The sequence below is a fragment of the Quercus robur genome, chromosome 11, assembly GCF_932294415.1.
Source record: "Quercus robur chromosome 11, dhQueRobu3.1, whole genome shotgun sequence".
Classification (NCBI taxonomy): Eukaryota; Viridiplantae; Streptophyta; class Magnoliopsida; order Fagales; family Fagaceae; genus Quercus; species Quercus robur.
The window spans coordinates 5,147,153-5,169,864 of NC_065544.1; the positions used below are offsets into that span (position 1 = coordinate 5,147,153).

General features: G+C 32.2%; 2 pseudogenes; one reads left to right on the plus strand and one right to left on the minus strand.

Moving 5' to 3' along the window:
• Positions 1-8,971: 8,971 nt before the first annotated feature.
• Positions 8,972-15,426, minus strand: LOC126704642 (GDSL esterase/lipase At1g29670-like; annotated as a pseudogene).
• On the plus strand, positions 13,965-14,091 carry LOC126707858 (U4 spliceosomal RNA; annotated as a pseudogene).
• Positions 15,427-22,712: the final 7,286 nt, after the last annotated feature.

A 22,712-nucleotide genomic window follows, 5' to 3' on the forward strand; every position in this document is an offset into this window, starting at 1 on the left:
AAATTGCTTTCTGCATATATGAGTAAGTCATCCTTGGCTCAAATTCACTCTCTGTCTCTTCAATCTTCATGCATGACTCTTAGATAAGCAGCATTGACTATTTGATATTTGTTTTATACCATGCGGTTGAGGTATTTATAGGGAAACTCATAATTTCAGAAAGCGTCAAGCCTTCCACATAGACTTCTCATTCAAAATTTTGATTGGTGGTTGTGAGAATAGAATCACAAATTATATTACAACATGATTGCATTCTTGGAATGCCAAATTTACTTTAATTAATGGGAATTTATTCTTAGCATTTTAATTGTGAACATCATGATATGGTTATGACTCAACCTCAAGAATCTACAAGGACACCAGCGTTGGTTTCCTGTCCTAGTTCCAAGGCATTGTAAAGCCTTAAAAAGTAGAATCTACTTTTCTTTTTCTTCTATTCTTCCCCATTAAATGCAAGTCTCGTGTCAATGGATGGGATATTGTTACTAGGATTGCTTATGGGCTGGCAAACCTCAAGGTTACATCAACTTGCCATTTGACTTTGTTAGGGTCAATTCATTTAGAGTGTTGGCAAACCCGTATCCAAAACTTTATTCGTGTAATTGAAATGTAAACTTTAGTGTCTAAATGTGTGTATTGAAAATCTACATTGAAAACAAAAAAAATCAGCTCAAGATCAAGTCAAGAAGTCAAGTTTACTCGACCGCTACCTCAATATTAGCTCGGTCTACTTGGTTTATTGAAACCTCAACTCTAGGGTCAAGATTCACTTTTAAAAGCCTTTTAGTATGCCACTTGTGTTAACTAAGTCACTTAGGGATCCATGCACTAGGGTTCCAGTATGTATTTAAAGCCTCATAAAGTCATCAAAGTAATAGAGAGAACATTGTCAAGTTGTAGAAGCTACTACAATGTCTGTGCTTTGTGGCAGCTCCAAGAATTATTTCCAGGGTAGTTATTAAGAAACTTAAATTATACACACAAATATATAAAGTTTTACAATTTCCTTCTACAAATTTTCTTAAAATCATTGTATGATATTCTTATAATGAATTAATATATTGTTAAGGGGGCCAAAGTTTAAGAACAAAGTTTGGGTACAAACTTTTTTTTATATTTTAGAATACTAAGTATAACATACACACCTGGAGAGAGGGGAAAAAGTCTTAAAAAAACTGATAATAGTGTATATCCAAAAGGGCCAACTCTTGGATACACAGCACAAATTTTAGACCTGTTTAACTCACACTCATTTTTTAATGTAGGATTAATCTACTATTTTTTCTAAAGAAAATATTAAGTATTTTTTACACACACACACACACGGGGAGAGGGGAAAGGTCTTAGTTGTAGCCTAGGACTACATATTTTCAAATTCTAGCTATTAAATTGCATGTTCTCTATGTTCTTCAAACACATGTCAAATTTCATCTTAATCGGATGTTATTTACTATTCTGTTAGGTTCTAAAGTTTAGGATTTTATGTATTTAGAACTCTAATTTGTATTGTTGGCAAACCATGATCAAAACAATGTGTTTAGAAGTGTTTAAAGCTAGCTCAAAGTTGTATGTCAATGTAAAGTTGGAATCGAGTTTAAAGCAGGAAGCACTGTGGCTTTCGGCCTGGCTCGATCGATCGAAGCTTAGGTTCGACCGATTGAAGCTCAGGCAGATCGCTTTTCTACAGAATTTTCCAACTCAGCCCTATTTGTTTTAAAACGTTTTTAGAGTTTCTTATTTGTCCTAAGTATAAAAGGCAAATCCTAGCCACGTTTTAGTGTTGCTCATATTTACGGTTTGTGTAAATCTCTTGTGAGATCTAGAGGAGCTTTCCTTTACACAAACTTAGGGTTTTCAAGGAGGAGATATTTTCTACACCTTGATGATCAATTCAGTTGCTACCATTAAAGCTTAAAGAATACACAAGCGGGGGTGCTTGTAGCTGGTGGGAATCCAAGAAAGAAGGAGTCCGTGGATTCGGAGCTTGCACGTGGTCGTGTCAGTAAGTTCTACTGGTTGGTAGCATTAGGAAGTCAAGCGGGGTTGCTTGTAAGTCCTTTTGCAAAAACTTCGATTCTTTCAAGATAGTGGATTCAAGTTTACCTTGAGGATAGTTAGGTCAAATCCTCCCCAGGTTTTTACCAGTTTGGTTTCCTGGGTGATCATATCTTGTGTTATTTATTTTCCGCTGCTTTGCATGATTTGATCTTTTATATTGTAATAACCTAGACTTGTTTAATTGGACTAAGTAACAACTTGGCTAATTACCTAGGTTTAATCAATTGTTTAAGGGGTCTAAAAACTATCATATTTTATTCATAAATTTATTTTTTATATATAATTTTAGACTACAAAAACTCAAAGTTTAAACATTAGCTATTGATCTTTGATCTTCTTGAAATTTTGTAAGTATTGAAGATATAATTTTTTTTTAAATGTAATCTATTAGTAGATTTTGTCAAAATTCATATCTAGTAAAAAAAAATAATATTGAGTAAAGTTGTAACCTTAGTCTACAAGACTTACAATTAACCTTGTTGTCAAATTTTGCCCTAAGTTCAATCATGTTAGGCCTAAAAAAATTTAGGGTGGTCACAAATTTTTCTTAAGGATAAAAAAAATAATACAAATTTTGAAATTTATATATAGTAATTTTTATTTTTCCTAGTCAAGGTGATCCTATGACCACCTTGGAAACAATGTGGAGCAGCCTCTATCTGTGCTCCAAGAGTTTTGTACCAAGCTGCATCTCCGATCTGTATTTAAGATCCAAGGTGTTGTAGTGAAGATTATGTGATCTAGTTTATATTCTCGTATTGTAAAATTCCATTCTACTATAGTGAATTCTTCAAGTTGGTGGTGACCTTCAAACCCGCTAATTCTTTTGTAGTGAATTCTTTTGTACCAACTTTTTTTTTTTTTTTTTTTTTTTTTGTCTCGTTAGGATTTTCCATCGTAACCATATCATTTGTGTATAATTTATTTTCTACTACAATTTTTTTTTTTTTTTTTGGCAATATGGTTGTGCCAACTATAAACTCAATTAGAACATTGCATAATTTGACCAATTAATCAATTTATAATGGATTAAAATTAATTTGTGCCTAAATTTTCCCAACAAACTTGGAGTGAAGAAAATTCCATCCGCCCACTGCTGACGGTATCAAATTTTTAGGATAATTAGGGCCTATTTGGTTTAGAGCTATTTTGGATCATATCACTCAAAACTCATAACGGAGTTCTTAAAAAACGTGGGACCCACACAATTTTTTTTGTTTGGCTTGATTTTCACATTGTGTTTCCATCACTCAAAACTCAAAAATTTTGACTTAGATTGATGGAAACAGGAAACAAGAAATAGGTGTTTCCAATTTTTGAGAATTGAGTTTTAGTGGCATTTTTGTAAAATTAAGCAAAGAATGGGACCCACCCGTATGACTTATCCCATCAAGTAACGTCTCTCTCCAACCCGTTCTTATTTGTCACTTCTCCTTCTTCATTTTTTTTTTCTTTTACCCAGAGCTCTCTCTTCTCACTGACCCAGAGCTCTCCTTCTCTTTTTTGTGTGGCATTAGAGAGAGAGAGCAAGACCAAAGATCGAAAGCTTTGCCGGCAATAGGGGATTCGAGAAATGACATCGGACTAAGCCCAGGCCGGATCGTGAGACACGCGAACCTTGAGGTCGGAAGCTTCATTAGCGACAGGGGATTCGAGACCTGATGCTTTCTTCTTCTTTTTTTCTTATACTTCTTTCTTTTTCTTTTCATTTTTCTCTTTTGTTTCTTTTCTTCTTCAAGTTGGGTTTTTGCTCTTAGTTTCTTTTCTATTTTCTTTTTTCTTTTCTTTCTTTCTTTCTTCTTCACTCTGGTTTCTTCTCTTAACTGCTTTTTTTTTTTTTTCTTCACGTGGTGATGGCAGAGATGGCTAAGTTTGGGTCTTCGGTCTAAGGATTTAGGTTTGGGTTTTTTGTTGTGGTTGTGGTGTTTTGAGGCTTGGGCTGTGGTGGAGCTTGTTCGCTTGGAGTGGAGGTTGTGGTTTTGGTTGAGGATTGTTGGTGGGTTTGAATTTTTGATTCATTTGAATTTTTTGGTGGAGGTTGTGGTTGTGTTGAGGGCTGTTGGTGGTGGTGGTTGTGGTTGTGAATTTCTGGGTTTGCCGTTGGTGGTGGTGGAGCTAAGTTTCGGTGTAGCTGGGTTTGAAGAGCAGAAAAGAAAAGGGACGCGGGTAATAACCATATTCTTCTGTGTAGTGTCAGTGGGTGGGTCCATCATTTTGGCAAAAAGTGAAGTTAAAAATTGAGATACATGATTGAGTCTTGTGACCAAACAAAAAGTGTTGGATTTTTTGAGTGATAATGGAGTTTGGGTTATGAGTTATGGGTTTTGAGTTTGAATTATGAAAACTGAGACACCTCTAAACCAAATGGGCCCTTAATGGTTGAGTTTTCATAGCTAATGTTCAGATTTGTGCCCTAGAATCCATTTTTATGACACTATTTAATTTATAAAATAGTTTATTTTTATATGAACATTGGACATAAATTTTATATATATATATATATATATATATAGAGAGAGAGAGAGAGAGAGAGAGAGAGAGAGAGATCCCTTAAACTCATTAGTTAGTTGTTTCTAAATCTTAATTCAAATAAATAAAACTGCGGAATTACTTTTAGGAATTAGGGCTTGGAGATTCTTGAGGTAAGCACATTAGAAATTTCATTTTACTTTTGATCTAATTGTTTAAAATAATCAAATATGTGCACTCATTTTGTTTTAAAGGAAAATGTATGTATGTACGTATGTATATGTACCCATTATTGGATTGACAACATTTTTAGTATCCTTAAGGAATAAATGTTTTTTTTTTGTTTTTTTTTTTTTTTTTTGAGTAAATTTAAGGAATAAATGTTGATAAGGATTTCGGTATGTATTTGTAAATTTATTTGGTGTGCGAAAAGCTTCCATATCAAGATTTTTTCTTTCATCTATTCATATATGCTTCCGATAAATGTCTTTGTAAGTACTGTGTAAGCATAGCTTAAGGCCAATTGCATGTTTCTTTAACAAAAGTTCTTCAAATGCTAGTTGTGAAAGTTAAAGACTGTGTAAATGACAGACTCAAAGCAATTTGTGGCAAAGTTTCTTATGATCGTAATTATGGTATTAGTAGCCTTCATAGTTGTCCTCTCCACAACATAATTAAATCTCATAATAGCCTTGAGATTGGCAAAAACATATAAAATGGAGAAAAAAAATTATTTTAATGTATTGATAATAAGTTGAGCTCTCTCTCTCTCTCTCTCTCTCAACTAGAATCAAGCTTGCACCGACTCTTTCCATGAGATGAACTGGGTTTGAATCTTCTCTCCCTTTCCTTTCAAGAAAAAAAAAAAAAAAAAAAAAAAAAACTTAGATTTGTGTTTTTTTTTTCCTCAAAAAAAAAAAAAAAAGATTTGTGTTTTTTTCTTTTTTTGCTAAAATGCAAATTGCACCTTTTAAGTTTTAAAGGAATTTATTTCAGTCCTCTAATTTTATTTTCGTTCAATTAGTTTTCTAAATTTCAAATTTATTCAATTTAGGCATTTTGTCCAATTCCGTTGAAAAAATTGCCATTAAGTACACAATCAAGCAATGAAAAATGATTTTTTTTTTTTTTATAAAAACTTTCGCAAATATAAAAAAATCTATAATATATTTTTACTAATTTTATGGATTTCTTTAATGTGAAAATAATTTTTTTAATAGCAATTTTTTAACAAAATTGGATAAAATGCCTAAATTAAATAAATTTCAAATTTAAAAAACTCAACTGAATGAAAGTAAAATTAGATGACCGAAATGAATTTCAGCAAAACTTAACGGGTGTAATTTGCATTTTAGTTTTTTTTTTTTTTTTTTTTGGGGGGACATATTGTTGATATCAAATTCCTCAATGAGAAGAAAACTCAAGAATCAAATGGTGTTGAAGTGAACTCATTGCTTAGTTTTACATTTAGATTGGGTGAGTTACTTCATCAATTTCACATTATCCAAATTCTTGATATCGAACAGACTCTCCTATCCCAATGTTTTCATGGTCCATTCCCAAATTAATGTTTCATATGTAGATTTATAATACTCGGATGAAAGAAAAAAGGAAAACAATGGGGGCTTTTAAGTGGCTGTTAATACTTATTGTAGATCCCTAAAATTCATTAGTTGCTTCTGAGTTCTGACTCATATAGCCCAAAGAGAAAACCATGCGTAACGATTTTATGGAAATAAGGCTGAGACTCTTGAGGTAAGCACGTTAGGAATCCCATTTTACGAGTGATCTAATGGTTTAAAATATTAGACCCTAGGATTGAATTGATTTTTGTTGATATTTTGGAATTTTTACTTTGGATGTTTTGGAATTTTTACTTGTAGATGACCATTTCAAAGGGAATTTTATTGAGTGCATTAGCCAAGTTAGATCCTATCAAAACCAGACTTTATAAGCTCCATAAGACCATAAGACTCTATATAATGGTTATTAGAATAAAAACCACCATGTGTGTGCTTAGGATTGGCTAACAATCGAGACTGTCGCCTGAGAAAAAAGAGAGTGAAGTAGAGCCCAGGAGAACTTGCTTGTAAGCCAATAGAAAGCAAACTGCTTGCTGCATATATGAGCAAGTTATCCTTGGCTCAAATTCACTCGCTGTCTCTTCGTGCATAATGCTTGGATAAGCAGCACTGACTATTTGTTATTTGAATTATGCAATGCGGTAGAGGTATTTATAGCCAAACTTAAAGAATTTCAGAAAAGCTTCTAGCATTCCACATAGACTTCTCATTCAAAATTTGGATTGGTGGTTGTGAGAATAGAATCTAAAATTATAGTCAACGTGATAGCATTCTTGCGATATGAAAATTATGTTCACAGGAATTTATTCTTAGAATTTTAATTGTGAGAATCATGATAAGGCTATGACTCAAGTTCAAGAATCTTCAAGGACACCAAGATTGTTTTCCTCTCCCACTTCATGATAAGGCAATGTACATGTAGTCATTGATGCACCAATTACCCTAGTTGATGGTAAAAGCCTTAAAAAGTAGAATCTAATTTTTCTTTTTCTTCTATTCTCTCTCCAGTGAATGCTATTCTCATGTCAATGGATGGAATACTGTTACTAGGATTTCTTTCAGGATTGCCGGCCTCAAGGTTGCATCAAGTTGTCACTTGACTTTGTTAGGGTCAATTCATTTAGAAGGTCGGCAAACCCATATCCAAAATCTTATTTATGTCAATGAATGAAGTATTTTTAATCCATGTTGAAAAATTTATCCCCACACACATACACACATATGAAATAAGGATAAAATATATATCTAAAATAAAATCTACCACAATATTTTTTAAAGGTATTTACTTCATAACACATCACCTTTTTTTAGATGTAAATAACACCGGAAGAGGATCATAGGATTAAAAATTCATCTAAAATAAAACCTGTCATAGGGCACAATTTTGTTTGAACATATCGCAATCGTATGATTGATTGTTTTATTGATGGTAATATAACATTTCGATAATGATGCCTTGTCTGCGAGCAAGGTCATTTTCATTACAATTATTGAACATAAATCTTAGTATCAACTTCGGGATAATCACAAAAGAAATTACAGTAACAATATTGTAAGCATTCATTTGAGAATTCTCTTCCCACATCATCTTGTTCATTAGCTCTGAGCGAGGCGTTCGATGTCATATGGATAAGCATCATCTGGGGACATAGCTCTATATGCTCTTCCCTCATAGAACAAGATCCGACTTCAGTTGGATGAACTGCATCCCAAAATGAATATAGGCTCCTGTTACTAGCTACACGCGGTTCCCAAAGAAATGCATTGGAATTGTGGCTGCAGATTTTTTAACACTTCACAGCAAGGAACATTTGTAATTGTGGAACCTGCTACAGAAATTTTTATAGTGGTGGTTAAATGATAAATTCAACATTTCTTAATAGTTTAAACTATTTTTGAATAGTCTGTAATTTTTTATAGTATCAGGGCAAATAATTCTGGGTTTAAACTCAATCTTCACTCTACCACCTTTTCTTAAATAAAAAAAATTGCATGTGTTAATTAAATGATTGAATTCACTATTTTGTAATACCTTAAAATATTGGAATAATTGGTAATATAAAAAATGGAGAAAGAGATAGAGTGCTAGAAGTTGATTAGGAAATCTTGCCTTGAGACGTAGAACTGCTAAGAGTGATTTCAGTAGTGTTTATGTGGACAAAATGGGCTTCTACCCTTTTTGGGTAAAGTAATTAGCCTTTTGCCCTTCTTCCCAAACTAAATAGGGAAATGCCCCTTTTTTGAAAATCGAGTTTCTCAAAATCGAGTTAAAAAAAAAAAAAAAAAAATTCTAGAGCCCTATAGTGACATTTTTAAGGACCTATAATGACATTTTAAGAACCTATAGTGACGTTTTATAACTTGATATCCATAAAATCGAGTTATAGGCAATTAAATTGCCTATAACTCGATTTCATGGATATCAAGTTACAAAACGCCACTATAGGTCTTTATAAACGTCACTATAGGTCCTTGAAAACGTCACTATAGGGCTTAAATCGATTTTGAGAAACTCGATTTTCAAAAGAGAGGCATTTCCCTATTTAGTTTGGGAATAAGGGCAAAAGACTAATTACTTTGCCCAAAAAGGGCAGAAGCCCATTTTGTCCGTGTTTATGTAGATAAATCTAGCATTGGTCAAATTATTATTGAAGTCATTCACCAATGTGACAACCCTATCATTGAAAAGTGTGACTGCATTGAAGATGTTGTTCACACATGAAGAATTAGTCCCGCACATGGTGAGTTCAACTGGAAATACCAATTTTAAGAGAAAGAACAACCGTGTTTTGATTGAACCAAAAAAAAAAGAAATACAAATAAGGAAAATTCGTGCTACCCAATAATTGTTGAGAGAGTTGTTAAACGAGAACCGTAGCATGCATATTGCTCTTGGTATATATGCGGCTTGTAGGATAGAACTGTGGCATGAAGTAATTATTTAGGTAGTCATTATTACCTGTTGAAGTGGGCCGTGTGTGTGGCTTGAATTGCCACAAGCCCAAGTTAGTCTAAGTTGGTCACAGTTGACCGAATACAACTAGGAATATAATTCCTAGTACAGCCGACCTATAACATAACTGAAATACATAGAGAGAATTAGAGTAATTTCTAAAACCTTAGCAGAAGCTGTATAAGAAGAAGAATAGTGTTTTCTTATCTTTTGGGTGAGAGAGAGTTATGGTATATTGGGATTTGGATTTCTTGAGAGTGTTCTTGTGTAATATTGTATCTCCCTATTTTTTATAGTGAAATTTCTCCTTCGTCTCTGTGGAGGTAGGTAGTTTGTCGAACCACAAAAATTCTTGTGTTCTTGCGTGCTTGTTATTTAATTTCCACTTATTTACTGTTATTGATTTGAGTCCTGGGTGCTATCTGCACAACAAGTGGTATCAGAGCTAGGTTAGCATTCAATCCTTTGAATACAATAAAGATGTCAAGCACAAAATATGATGTAAAGAAGTTTTGTGGTAAGGGAAATTTTTCTCTTTGGCAAAGGCAGATGAAGGATCTCCTAATTTAACAAGGAGTTCACAAGGCCTTGCTTAGGAAGGAGAAGAAACTAGAAACAATGAAGGATGTAGAATGGGTAGAGATGGATGAGAAAGCAGCTAGCGCTATTCGTCTCGACCTAGGTGATGAGGTCATTCACAACATCCTAGAGGCAAAGATTGCAAAGGAGGTTTGGAAAAAACTAGAAGGTCTTTATATGAGAAAGAATTTGACGAATAAGTTGTACGTGAAGAAGCAACTGTATAGTTCGCATATGAAGAAGGGTTCAGATCTGTTGGAGCATCTCAACACATTTAATATGTTGAACACCCAACTGTCAAGTTTTGGAGTGAATTATGAGGATGAAGATAAAGCGTTACTCTTATTAGCATCACTTCCTACTTCTTTTGATCATCTAATGACTACTTTGATGTACGAGAAAGAGACTATAGTACTTGAGGAGGTGACTAGTGTTCTCTTGTCACATATAAAGATGAAGCAAGATTGCGATGGTTCTCAGGCTAATGGACTTATTGTAAAGTCTGATTCAAGCAATAGGGGTAGAAGTAGGTCAAGAGGACAGAACTCCAACAGAAATAGATCACAATCTAAATCACGTGCAAAGAAAGATGTAGAGTGCTTTTATTGTCACAATAAGGAACACTACAAGAATCAGTGTAAAGAGTTGAAAGAGCATGAAGCCCCTAGAATCAGCTAGTGTTACTGAAGAAACATCAGATGACAATGAAATTGGTGCAGATTTACTTTGAGTTTCATCAAGTAACAATGTTCTATTGAAATTTTGGGTTTTAGATTCAGTATGCTCATATCATATGACTCCAAAGAAAGATTGGTTTGACACGTATAAGCCTTACAATGGTGGTATGGTCTAAATGGGTAATGATGCTACATGCCCCGTTATTGGAATTGGTACCGTGAAGATCAAGATGTTTGATGGAGTTGTGAGAGTTCTTAGTAATGTCAGACATGTTCCAGATCTTAGAAAGAATTTTAATTCTTTAGAAGTGTTAGATGATTTGGGCTATTCATACTCATCAAAGGATGGAATCATGAAAATTACCAAAGGTGCTTTGATGGTGATGAAGGTACAGAAAATAAGCACACTTTACAGATTGATTGGGAACACAGTTGTAGGAAGAGTTGCAATCACCACTTCGGTGGAGTCCAACACTGACGACACAAAATTATGGCATATGTGACTTGGCCATATTGGTGAACGTGGTATGTTAGAGCTGCACAAGAGAAATTTATTGAAAGGGGTGAAGACATGCAAGCTAGACTTCTGCAAGTATTGTGTGTATGGGATGCAGAATAGAGTCAGTTTTAAGGCCGGCTCTCATACAAGTAAGGGTGTTCTTGACTACATTCATTCAGATGTTTGGGGCCCAATATCAGTTTTTTCTCATAGCAATGCTTAGTACTTCATTAATTTCATTGATAACTTCTCTAGAAAGATATGGATTTATTTTATGAAGCATAAGTCTGATGTTGGCATATTTAAAAAGTGGAAAGCACAGGTTGAGAATCAAACTGGCATGAAAATAAAATACCTTAGAACAGATAATGAACTAGAGTATAGAGATAAAGAATTCATAAGATTTTATGAATTAGAAGACATTACTCATCACTTCACAATTAAAGGAACTCCACAGCAGAATGGGGTTGTAGAGAGAATGAACAGAACCTTAGAAGAAAGAGCCAGATGCATGAGATTGAATGCAGGGTTGCCTAAGGTGTTCTGAGCAGAGACAGTTAACACAACAAGCTTCATTATTAATAGACCTCCATCTTCAGCCATAGATTTCAAGATTCCAGAAGAGGTTTGGTCTGGTAAACCAGATGATTATTCAAGTCTAAAAATATTTGGTTGTCCGGCTTATGTGCATGTGCAGAGTGGAGAGCGTTCTAAATTGGATTCAAAGTCAAGAAAATGTGTATTTCTTGGTTTTGAAAAAGGTGTTAAAGGCTACAAGCTTTAGGATCCAATCTCAAAGAAAACGGTGACCAATAGAGATGTCATATTTGATGAAGCCTTTATGTTGAAACAGAATGAAGCAGAGACAAGTGATGATAGTCCACAAGAGAAATTAACTGTTAAGGTGGAGTTTGACGAGAATAGTTCACCCAGTGATAAGGGTAATGTTGAGATTGATTCACAGCAGCAACAAGAAGAGTCTTATTCAATTGCTAAAGGTAGAGAGAAGCAGGTTCACAAAGCACCACAGAGATATGGCTTTGAAGACATGGTTAGTTTTGCTCTCATAACTAGCAGTGGAGATCCATTGTCTTACAGGGATGTAGAAGAGATGTGATCACTACAAAAGAATAAGACTTGGGAATCCTCTAGTATGTTGACAAAGTCAGTTCCAACAGATAAGTTCAAGAGCTACTTGGACTTGATTGATGTTTACAGCTTGTAAGCCCTAAAGGGCTAAGGTGGAGGCGATGGAGGAGTTTGCTCGTGTAGCTTGATCAATTCAAGCCAAGTTGGAGATTTGTTGAAGTGGGCCGTGTGTGTGGCTTGAATTGCCACAAGCCCAAGTTAGTCTAAGTCGGTCACAGTTGACCGAATACAACTAGGAATATAATTCCTAGTACAACCGACCTATAACATATATATAAATATATATATTAGGTTTGGGTTGAACTGAAATACATAGAGAGAATTAGAGTAATTTCTAAAACCCTAGCAGCAGCCGCATAAGAAGAAGAATAATGTTTTCTTGTCTTGTGGGTGAGAGAGAGTTAGGGTGTATTGGGATTTGGGTTTCTTGAGAGTGTTCTTGTGCACTATTGTATCTTCCTATTTTTTATAGTGAAATTTCTCCATCGTCTCCATGGAGGTAGGGAGTTTGCCGAACCACGTAAATTCTTGTGTTTTTTGTGTGTGCTTGTTATTTAATTTCCTCTTATTTATTGTTATTGATTTGAGTCCTGGGGTGCTATCTGCACAACATTACCTATCGCAATAGAGTATATGCAGTTGTTTAGATAAGCTGTGGCCAATGATTCATTATTTCCAAGTAGGTTCTTGATGTTTGAGACTATAACTTGGAGATTTAGCAATTGCCTATCCAAGCTTATCTGATCACCCAGCAATATGATGCACCAAATTATATTAACTTGATGGTGCCTTTCCATTTTCGAATTACAATAATGAAAGTGGGAGGATATTTAAACCCTGGACATTTCTAATAAAAATACTAAGATATGTTAGTTGAACAACAAATCTCTTGGCTACAGTTCAATTTTCATGGCATTTAGTTTATTGTATTAAAAATTCCTACGCCTAGTTATAAAGGCTAATACTGACCCAATTAACTTTCCATATTTGGCGTCCATAATAGGCACAAGAGATAACCTAATTTAACATTTTCCTTATTGACTAATTACCGGTTGTTGTCCTGCTTCCAGGCGAATACCCGCTGCACCCAATGCATAATTGACCCCTTTTAAGTATTTGTTGGCCACTAGCTGTAGCGAAAGGTGGGATGGAATTGTTAAAACCCAGATGTTCAGCTGCAAGGAGAAAGTGTTGAAAAACTTGTTAAGTAGTCAAGTTCACAAGGTTGTAACAAAGAGATGCACTCGGTTGAGTCAGTTGTATTAGGTAACATATAAACATATCCATGAGATTAAATATTACAAATCTACATGTATATGGGAGTAAGGGATCGAAAGGGCATTTGCCCCCTGGCCCCACCAAAACTCTCCCTATATACTCCCCCCCCCCCCCTATTTTTCTCTTTTATTTTATGTGTTGTTTCAAATATCTCTTTTTAATAAGTTTCATTGAAAAAAGTTATATATATATATATATATATAAATATATATATATAATTTTTATTATATCTATGTTTGTTAAGGTAATCTCAAGGAGTTGGTTTAATAATTTTTAAGACCTCATGATATTTATAAGATCCTCAGTTTGAAACATCTTGGCCGCATTTTAGAGTCAGCTCAAGGGATTCCTCCCTATAATAACCCGGTTTGTGTAGGACAATGAGACTACAAATACTTAAGGAAATAGTCAGATACTCAAAGAGATCTAGATACTCTTGTTTGTCAAAAAAAAAAATAAATAAATAAAAGAAAAGGAAAAAAAAAAAAAGTGGGGGAGGGGGGGGAGGAGTGGGTTGAACCAAGAAAAAAAGATCGTATTGTTACCTTCCAAAAATGTTATATGAGTTTAAATTCCTTATGCAGTAACTTATTATTTTTTTATAAAAATCTGTAAATAGTTACATAGCAAAATACATAAATTGATATTGTTTCAAGATAAATCTAAAATTATAGGCGCAAAATATATGATTACTATCCGTTTAAAATTGTTATAAATTTATCTTTGCGCTTGGGGCAATGATGCAGTCCGTGAGGTTCTAATCGAGATGCGTCTATTGCTGGTTGAAAAACAAAATTGTTATATAGTTTAACTATTTTATCACTTTAACAAAATCGATATAAGTTGTACTTGAGGTTAATTTAATCTTTTATACGAGATTTATAAGTTAATTTGACTATAGAAAAATTGTAACACAACTTATTTAGATTATTAAAAAAAAACCTTACAAATAAATACAATATAATATATGTTATCTTTTTAAGGATTTTTTTAATAATAAAATACCATATTATTACCTATAGCGTCCAATCAGTTCTTAGTGTAGGTAGAAATTTAACCCCAGGTCTCTTATACAACCATTAGAAATTAATCAGTTGAGTTAACTGGTACTCATCATTAAAATACCACTTTAGTATTCACGTGTGTGTGTGTGTGTGTGAGAGAGAGAGAGAGAGAGAGAGATACTTTATTGTACAGATTGGTCTTAAGTATTATATGTAGTATGTTTGTACGGTGTGCTCATCCAAAATGTGTATAAAAACTGTGTATGTGTGCATGTGAAAAGATATATGTAAGTAAATTATAAATTTCCTCACTTAAAGTCAAATTTTGCTTAGCCACTAGTGTCATCTCATTTAAAATTTTAAATAACGTAGTTTTTTTATACAATATCATATTAAAAAAAAAAAAAAAAATCTATGAAATAGATTCTCTCCATTTCAAATAATTTGAGATTGTGTCATTTTTAAACATGTAGCTAACATTTGATTAATTAATGCCTAGAACCTTGTAAGTTATAATTTATCTGATACTTTTTAGTATTTTTAATGAAGATATTTATATATAAAATCTCTTACAGTCTTACTTCCATTTTGTTGTAACTACCTTTTCTTTTAATTTCTAGTGAATTAAGTAGGTTTAAACATCTTCTTAAAAAAACAATAAAGAAAGAAAGAAAGAAAAAGTGCGAGTAAATATATAGTCAGGTTCGTATTCAACTTGATAGCAAAAAGAAAAAAATATAAAAAAGTTTGTATTCAACTTTGCAAGCCTAGCTATAGGCTAGCTCTTGGAATCAAAATCAATTTTCTTCCAAAATATAAAAACTCTCCTTGAATCAAAATCAAATTTTCCCAATTCAAATACTTCAAAACGGCGCAAAAGGAAAAATTATAAAAACTGTAACGAGTATATATAAATTTTATAATTAAAAAGAGATAAATACTGACCAATAATATCGACAAGATTGCGACCATTAGTAAACCTTCCGGTGGGTCCCCCAGGAAAATCTATCCCATATGGCTGATAATTGGCTTTTGCCTTTGTCACAAGGTTGTTATTGTTCCCATTATCAGACGATGAGTCCCCAAAAATGAAGAAACAAGGCACTTGTTGCGTTCCACAATGTTGCAAGTTCGATACCAGCAACACAAGTAGCAGAAGCAATAATTTTTTCTTCATTTGACATGCCATTGGAAACCAAAACGAGTAAAGGACTTTGATTGAGATATTGAGATGAAATGAATGAATTACAAATGAAACTATATATAGACCAACCACAGGTAGCTTTTATGAAACACAATAGATACACTTTGAATTAATAAGTTATGTATGGTATAATTTCCTTTAAAAAAAAGTTATGTATGGTTTAACAGCAATTTTTAAAAATAGAAGTGATGTGTTCGTCAAATTTAAGGTGTTCATTATTTAAATTTATACATAAATTTTTATATTTTTACTTAAATTAAATAGAAGAAGGAAGAAGGATTCTTGGAAAGTAAAGAGAGATCATAGCCACATCAAAGTTGTAGCAAAACTAAGATGCCTATTCTAACTCAGCTACACTGATCTCCTTAGGAAATAGGTCTTGGCCTAAGGTCACTAAAGAATTGAACCAAGGAAGCCAATACCATACCCAAGAAATATATTGTGCCAGTCATTCAACCAATACTAATACCCTTCCAAAATGTACCAAAATATATATATATATATATATATATATATATATATATATCAGTTTGTACCACCTATACCAGTTATATCAAAGATATTTCAGACGTTTCACGATATTGGGTTTCGGTTGGTACAATAAAAAAAATAAAAAATAAATGTTCAAAATTTGAAGAAAAAATAATTAAAAACATATTATTTAAGCTAATATATTGGTTAATATACTTAGGCTAATATTTAGGCATGTAAAATATGTAATTTTAAATTTTATATTAGTAAACATAAAAATTAATAAATTCATACTTACATAAATAAATATAATGTATAGAAATATATAAATAGCGGTAATCCTAAAACAGTACACCAATACCAAAATATTTCGCTTCCCTACCCAAATCGAAATTGTCTTTGGTACAAAATTGATTCCCTTGACTGGAAAGCTTACTACACGTTTGAATAACAACTAAGCTATAGTTTGTAGGGCACTATATGTATCACATAGATCAGACGATTCGGTGAGATTTAAAGCACGATGCTAATTACAAACCTTGAGCTAAAAAATGGAATTCTATTTGTTAGATGTTCAAATCATTTTATATATATATATATATATATATTGTTCCAATACACAACAGTTGCCACTTAGAACCAAATTGATATCCTTTTGTCTACAGAGAAAATTGCCACTTTGAATTAATAAGTTATGTATGGTATAGTTTTCTTTTAAAAGAAAGTTATGTATGGTTTAACAACAATTTTTAAAAATAAAAATGATGTATATTAGTCAAATCTAAGGTGTTCATTATTTAAATTTATACATAAATTTTTATATTTTTACTTAAAATAGAAGAAGGCAGAAGGATTTTTGGAAAGTAAAGAGAGATAATGGCCACATCAATGTTGTAGCATAACTATGATGCCTATTCTACTTCAGCTACACTAATCTCTTTAGGAAATACATCTTGGCATAAGGTCACTAGAGAACTAGAATTAAGGAAGCCAATACCATACGAAAGAAATATATTGTGCTTGTGATTCAACCAATACTAATACTACTCCAAAATATACCAAAAAATATATCGGATTGTACCACTTGTACTAGCTATATCAAAGATATTTCAGATGTTCGGTACAATAAAAAAAATAAAAAATTTTAAAAGAATTGTAAAAAAAATATTAAAAAAAAATATATATATATATATATATATATTTTAAGCTAATATATTGGTTATTTACTTAGGCTTGTAAAAAATATAAATTTTAAATTTTATGTTAGTAAACATAAAAATTCATAAATTCATACCTACATAAATAAATACAATGTATAGAAATATATAAATAGCAGTAATCCTAAAACGGTATATTGTTACCGAAATATTTCACTTCCCTAATCAAATCAAAACAATCTTTGGTACAAAATTGATTCCCTTGACTGGAAAGCTAACTACACGTTTGAATAACAACTAAGCTATAATTTGTAGGGCACTGTGTATCACATAGATCAGAAAATTCAGTGAGATTTAAAGCCCGATGCTAATTACAAACCTTGAGCTGAAAAATGGAATTCTATTTGTTAGATGACATTCAAATCATATTTTATATATATATATATATATATATATATATATATATATATATATTTATATATATTTATATATATTTTTGTTCCGATATACAAAAGTTGCCACTTAGAACCAAATTGATATCCTTTTCTCTATAGAGAAAATTGCCACTTTGAATAAACAAGTTATGTATGGTATAATTTTCTTTAAAAAAAAGTTATGTATGGTTTAACAGCAATTTTTAAAAATAAAAATGATATATTAGTCAAATCTAAGGTGTTCATTATTTAAATTTATATATTTTTACTTAAAATAGAAGAAGGAAGAAGGATATTTGGAAAGTAAAGAGAGATCATGACCTTATCAATGTTGTAGCATAACTAAGATGCCTATTTTGCCTCAGCTACACTAGTCTCCTTAGGAAATACATCTTGGCCTAAGGTCACTAGAAAATTGGAATCAAGGAAGCCAATACCATACCAAAGAAATATATTGTACTAGTCATTCAACCAATACTGATACTCCTCCAAAATGTATCAAAAAATATAAATGTATCGGGTTGTACCACCTATACCAGCTATATCTGAGAGATTTCAAATGTTCACGATATTGGGTTTCGGTCGGTACAATAAAAGAATAAAAATTTAAAAAAAATTGTAAAAAAATATTAAAAAAGATATTGTTTAAGCTAATATATTGGTTATTTAGGCTTGTAAAATATGTAAATTTTAAATTTTTTGTTAGTAAACATAAAAATTAATAAATTCATACCTATTTAAATAAATACAATGTACAGAAATAGGGTTTAGCTTACCTCTAATACTTTTTTAACTGAAATCTCCTTTTGATTTTAATAAGAAACTGTCACATCACTCACTAACTAAATAAAATGTGAAAATTAAAACTCACTACCACTTGCTATTATGTAGTTAACATAAAATGACATATCCTATTAAAAAAGTACTGAAGGTAAACTAAACACATAGAAATATATAGATAATGGTAATCTTAAAACAGTACACCGATACCGAAATATTTCGTTTCCTAACCAAATCGAAACAATCTTTGGTACAAAACTGATTCTCTTGACTGGAAAGCTTACTACACATTTGAATAACAGCTAAGCTATAGTTTGTAGGGCACTGTGTATAACATAGATCAGACGATTCGGTGAGATTTAAAGCACGATGCTAATTACAAACCTTGAGCTGAAAAATGGAATTCTATTTGTTAGATGACATTCAAATCATTATAATTTATTTATTTATTTTTTTTTTTTTTGGCTCCGATACACAACAGTTGCCACTTAGAACCAAATTGATATCCTTTTCTCTATAGAGAAAATTGTTTCATTACAAATAAAATTTTAGGCTACTATAAATCATGTTCAAATCACCGTTATATCTATTTTTCTAATAGGAAAATAAATTTTATGCATCGATTATCCATAGTAAATCGAACCCGTAGCCTCCTACTCCTGCATGTTATGTAAGAGATAAGAAATATTATTACCCTAACTTAGAGTTGCCTACTTATCTCAAGCAAAACTGTAGAAATGTCAACACACCCACTAATTAAACATGCCAAATTGAAAACGTCGTTGACATCCAATGCCCTTTTTAGACTATATTCCTCGTGGTTTGGCCAGCAAATTGAAGCTTAACCGTAATTTCCTCTTAAGTAGTTTTTAACTCAAGCATATATGAAGGACTACTCTAGGCCTTAGGACCAGTGGCACCTCCACATTGATGTCAGGGTGTTCTTATGAACACCTTGAGTGCTTGACTTGAAAATAAAAATATATACATAATTTTTTTTTTACATTACTTGTTTTGTCTACCCTAAAAAACATTAGACACTTTGGCTTGAGAATTCCAAGAATTTGGTTCAACAAAAATATCTTGACCCCTCAAACATATATAATCTTCAACTCCTTAAAAAATTTCTAAATAACAACAATAAAAATTAGCCCAAATAACAGCAAAAATATCGCAAACAACAATGTTATGCCAAACAACAAAATATTCAACAAAAAATCCATTAAAAAATTGTATATAAAAATCTTTAACCATTCAGATTTGTAACTCATTTAACAAATTTCATAAAAATGATCATAAAAGGTAAGTATCATTTTCCTTGACTAGTTGCATTAATCGAGAGTGTCTAGCGTGTCCTGAGGTTCTTTGGTGTACTTGGGTTTCAAAAAAAAAAAAAAAAGGTTTGGCTCACAATCGAGAGTGTGTCTTGAGACAAAAGAGAGTGAAGTAGAGCCAAGGAGAACTTGCTCTGAAGCCAACAGAAAGCAAATTGATTGCTGCAAATTAATATGAGTAACAGAGGAAGTCCTCCTTGGCTCAAATTCACTCACTGTCTCTTTAATCTTCATGCATGATGCTTAGATAAGCAGCATTGACTATTTGATATTTGAATTATGCAATGCAGTTGAGGTATTTGTAGGCAAACTTAAAAGAATGTCACAAAAGCTTCTATCCTTCCACATGGTCTTCTCATTCGATATTTGGATTAGGTGGTACTGTAGTAGTGAGAATAGAATTTAAAATTATAGTCAACGTGATAGCATTCTTGGGATAAGAAGTTTACTTTAATGGGAATTTATTCTTAAAATCTTTCTGAGAATCATGATAAGGCTATGACTCAAATTCAAGAATTTGCAAGGACACCAAGATTGTTTTCCTATCCCAGTTCATGATAAGGCATTTTACTTGTAATTATTGATGCCCAGTAACCCTAGTTGATAGTAAAAGCCATAAAAAGTAGAATCTAATTTTTTTTTTCGTCAACTCTCCCCCAGTGAATGTAAGTCTCGTTCCAATGCATGGAATACTATTACTAGGATTGCTTACGAGATGCTCGAGCTCAAGGTTGGCATCAACTTGTCACTTGACTTTGTTAGGGTCAAATTCATTTTGAGTGATGGTAAACCCATATTCAAAAACCTTATTCATGTAATTGAGTTGTAAATTTTAGTGTATAGATGTGTGTTTTGAAATCCAAATTGAAGACACGAAAAATTAGCTCAAGATTTGCTCAAGAAGTCAATTTTCTATTGCCTCGACTGCTGCTCGATTTATCGACGTTAGTGAACCTCAATTCCAGTGGAGCAGATCGTTTTTACAGACCTTTTAGTCTATGACCCATGATAACTAAATCAACTGGGCAAGGTCAGCTCTACTATGTAGGCAAGTGATGTGTGTATTGAAATTCATATTGAAGACACAAGGAATCAGTTCAAGAAGATCTACTGAAGAAGTCAGTTTTCTACTGCCTCAACTGCTGCTCGGTTTATCGAGGTTTAGTGAACCTTAATTCCAGTGGAGCGGTCAAGATTCGTTTTTACAGGCCTCTTAGTCTACGACCCATGATAACTAAATCAACTGGGCATGGTCGAGTCTACTTTATAGGCAAGTGAAGCAATTATCTAAAGCCCACAAATGTAAAAAGGCCCCTAACCTGTAAGAGTATTATTTAGGCCTCAATTTGTTAAAAGATTAAAAAAATCCTAAAGCCACTACAACTTTTATCAACCACCTAATAACTGATTTAGCCATGAATGTGATTGGTACCCTTAATAAATGTTTTTCTTTTATAATTGGTGACACATATCACTATTATAAAAATACATAGAAAAAAAAATATCTTCATTTAATGTAAAATGGAGACAAAGAAAGAAACTAGTGTTTTATAATAAAATGGAGTTATTTAATCACTCTTGTTTAAGTTAGCTTTAAGTCCATATTCATTATTTTTATTGTCATTCATTGTTTTTGATATACCTCATTCTGTCATTCATAATTTCGGGTGGGGTAGCATAGGTTTTATGAAGAAGAAAAAAAAATTATAATATAGGTGATCATATTTACAATTTTTTTTTTTCAATTAGATAGAACTTCAACTTTTCTACTGATACTAATATAAGTATTGCTTATATATTATCTCCAAAAAAAAAAAAAAAGGTATTGCTTTATATATATACACACACTAGTTGTGAACAAATTGAAAAGTAAATTTTGTGAAAAAATTGAAATAAATATTTATCTAATTACTAGTTAATAAATATAACATCTTAAAAAAAGATTAAGTAAATTGAATATATTATCAATTTCAAAAAAAGACGTTCAATAAATTGGAAACAAAAATTTAATTAGTAGTTTTGCATCTAAACAAGCAAGTAGAATTAATTGATATTTAAATATATAAAAGGTCTTAATTTTGTTCTCATCTTAGGCATGGAGCTAGCCTTGCACTTGGTAATTTATGCAGTAGGGTTTTAGGACATATTTAAAGTCTCATATAGCCATCATAACAATAGAGAGAACATTGTCAAGTTGGAGAAGCTACTGTGACATCTGTGCTCTAAGGGTTTTGTAGCAAGCAACGTCTTTGGTCTCTATTGAATGTTTCAAAGAAGATTGTGTTATCAAGAAGACAAAAACTACTACAAACAAAAGTGCTGTTGTGGTTTTAGACACAAATTGTGTATTTGTGCACCAAAAAGATTCACGGGGTAGAAGAGACCAACTGGGTTGGAGCTGTTGTATAACGTTAGTAAATTCTATTGTAAGTAGCAATACTGGGATAATCAGGTTTATCTTCAAGTTGTATCATAAACTTCCATTCTATTAAGGAATTCTTCAAGTTGGTGGTACCTTCGAACCACCTGTTCTTGTTTTCCTTATCAGGGTTTCCCATCATAACCATATCGTTTTTCCTTTTTTTTTTTTTTTTGCTAATCTTAGTTTTTGCGTTATAGTTGTCTCAATTTGGGCAAATTTTGGAGTGGAGAAATTTCATCCCACTACCAATTGTAGCAATTTTCAGGTCAATGGTCAAGTTTTGTTTGTTAATGTTGGGATTTGTCCTAAAACCCAATTTTTATTACATTCTTTAATTTATAAAATGTTTTATTATATGAATATTGGACATCATATATGGTCCATGAAGATGCATCAGATTTGATTCAGATATGGGAATGAGATTCATATATAGAATATCTACATAACAAGTTCCTTGTTAATTGATAAATGCTAGTTCGTAGTCGGTGATGAAATCGTAGGTTGTTCACCTAATTAGACATTAATGTATATAGACTTAATGGTTGAGCTTATCAATCATGGTGATTTGTCTTTGTTTGTTTGTATAGATCCATTAAAAAAACAAATTAGTTTAACCTAATGAATTAGCCAAGTATTTACTTAGGTTAATCATGAGATTTAG